Raw genomic sequence first — 2,912 nt, forward strand, 5'->3', positions numbered from 1 at the left:
CTCTCTCTCTCTCTCTCTCTCTCTCTCTCTCTCTCTCTCTCTCTCTCTCTCTCTCTCTCTCTCTCTCTCTCTCTCTCTCCTCTCCCTCCCTCCCTCCCTCCCTCCCCCTTCTCCTTTTCTCCCACCTCCTCCTCCTCCTCACCTTTTGAAATAGTCTTGGTTTACAGATCCCAAGAGGTTCCCAATTCTTCTGGAAGTGAGCTCCTTACCATGACCAGAAGGGTGCGCTCTGAGGACGCCCCTGGTCCTTCAGTCGGTTCACGGCTTTGTGTTCCCCTCCTTCCCGTGATTTTGAGTTATAGACTATGTAATTCACCTTTTCTTTCTTTTCTTAGAAAGTATTTGTTGAGAGTCTACCACGCCACGTGCTCAGAGTGGCCCCTTTACATCTGTATCTCCAGGGCTGGCACAGCGCATGGGTACATTGGAAACACCCTGACAGACATGCTCAAGAACGACAGACTACTAAGTGAATTGATGGCGAGTCCTCAACGCCCGGCCTAGGCGTTCCTAACCAACTGCACTGGGCAAGCTCTTGGAGACCCGCCCCTTGAAGGAGTCATCTGTAACGCTGGGAATTCAGCCCACTGGAAGCACCCAGAGACTTCCTGTCTGAGAAGTCATTCCAAAAGGGAGCTGCCTAGTTAGCTCCGACTGCCCACACTGTTCCAGCTGGCAGCCCCGGGAAAGGCCCGGTTTTCAGCAGACAATCACGGGGGAAAGCTGGCAAACTGAGGCCATGCAGAAACTCACAAATATGCATATATTAAGTGTGTATATGTTTCTGTACATTGATCACACCTCAGTGAAGTTAAACATACACAAAAAAAGGAAAGCCATGTAATAAATTTCAACATCTCTGTAAAAATACAAAGTCCTATTTATAGTTTGAACAAATTCCAATAAAAATCTGACCTGTGCGGAGATCCTGGGAAGGCAAAATGGTGTGTGTGTGTGTGTGTGTGTGTGTGTGTAACCTGACGGTCTGCAGCCTGGCCTACACCGGGAAGCTGGATGAGCTGACAGAGAGCGTGTTGGCCCATAAGTCTCTAGCTACTAGAACTGATAAAGACAGCAGAACAGCATTGCTTGGGCATGCACAGCTGGTCATACAGAAATTGTTGAATTCTTGCTGCACCTTGGAGTGCCAGGGGATGATAAGATGACGCGGGCTGGTCTCCTCTCCATACTGCTGCTTCTGCTGCCCAGGAGGAGACTGTCAAAGCCCTCTCATGAAAGGTGCCCAAGTGAATGCTGTCAATCAAAATGGCTACACTCCCCTTCGCTATGCAGCCTCAAAATATAGGCATGAGATTGCTGTCATATTACTAGAAGGTGGGGCTGATTCAGATGCTGAGGACCATTGTGAGGCTACAGCAACGCACCAGGCAGCAGCCGAGGACACTTAGCCTGTGGTGAGGGGAGAGCGGAAGAAACAAAGTTGCTGGTGACCTGAGGAGCAAGTGTTCGCATTGAGAGTGAAGAAGAGAAAATTCCCCTGCAAGTGGCCAAAGCTGACCTGGGCTTACTACTCAAGAGAATTATACAAAGTTAAGCAGCTTGGATTTATTCTTTATGCTTTGCTGGCCTCGCTGTCCTGGAAACTGTTTTATTGTTCACAAGGCATCTTGAATGAATGAAAATGTTTTCTCACCTCCATAATCTTAGAACATGCTGTATTGCTCCTGCTGAGGTATCTGTTCTAAGCTTACAACCCACTTTTCAGGCACTGCAAAACTGTTGGGATCGTTCTGACGTCATTTATTGTTCTTCATTAAATCTTGATTAATTTGGAGTAAGTGGTCCTGCGGCTGTCATGAGTCCTGAGTATCTTCCCATCTGCCTGCTGTCCTGCTGTGGAACCAAACAAGTGCAGAAACAGGCAGCCGGTTCTGTCTAGGTGGGTTCTGCACAGGCGAAGTAAATCCTGACTTGTTTTTCAGATTCATCAGAGACCTATGTCAAATTGCTCTTTCTTCAACTATGAGGTAAATTTATTTTTGTTACAGGGGGGAGTTCAGTATTTTAGTAGACCAGCTTTTAAGTTGAAGTGTATTATATGTTCCTAGAGTAATGAGGAACAAGAACAGAAGCCTGTGTGCCAGGTACCTTTATGACTAGCCATTTTCCTCCAAAATAAGACATACCGCTTTTTTCAAAGAAATAAAAAATGTCTATATTGACTCACCTTGTTTTGAAACAACAACAACAACAAAAATCTGAATTGCCTAATTGCAAATACTTAAAGTTTGGTTTAAAATTTCAGCTGGAAACTCAAAGAACTTGAGGAATGACAAGGGTGGAGAATCACACTGTCCTGTGTAAAGGCTGGGGAAGTGCTGTGGGTATTAGTTGAAGATGTGCTATATTTGTTTCTGCTGTGGAACATTCGCTTAATGATACAAAGATGTGCTGCATTCTTTTATGTTACATTTGTTTAACTCTGTGAAGCTGTGCTACTTTGCCCATCTAAAACACCTGATTAATCTAATAAAGAGCTGAACAGCCAATAGCCAGGCAGGAGGAAGGATAGCGCTGCCAGTCAGAGAGAATAAAGGGAAGGAGAAATCTGGGAATAGAGGATCAGAGGAGCGAGGAAGAGAGAAGGAAAGGAGGACTCCAGGGGCCAACTACCCTTCACCCAGCCACCCAGCCAGCCATGGAGTAAGAAGTAAAGAAATGTATACAGAATAGAGAAAGATAAAAGCCCAGAGGCAAAAGGTAGAGGGAATAATTTAAGAAAAGCTGGATAGGGCCGGAGAGTTGGCTTGGCGGTTAAGAGCATTGTCTGCTCTTCCAGAGGTCCTGAGTTCAATTCCCAGCAACCACATGGTGACTCACAACCATCTGCAATGAGATCCGGTGCACTCTTCTGGCCTGCAGGCATAGTGCAGGTAGAACACTATACATGA

General features: G+C 46.0%; 1 pseudogene; it reads left to right on the top strand.

Moving 5' to 3' along the window:
- The first annotated feature begins 941 nt into the window (after positions 1–941).
- LOC130871323 (26S proteasome non-ATPase regulatory subunit 10-like) lies at positions 942–1,409 on the top strand (annotated as a pseudogene).
- Positions 1,410–2,912: the final 1,503 nt, after the last annotated feature.

The sequence above is a fragment of the Chionomys nivalis genome, chromosome 3 (genome assembly GCF_950005125.1).
Source record: "Chionomys nivalis chromosome 3, mChiNiv1.1, whole genome shotgun sequence".
Lineage (NCBI taxonomy): Eukaryota > Metazoa > Chordata > Mammalia > Rodentia > Cricetidae > Chionomys > Chionomys nivalis.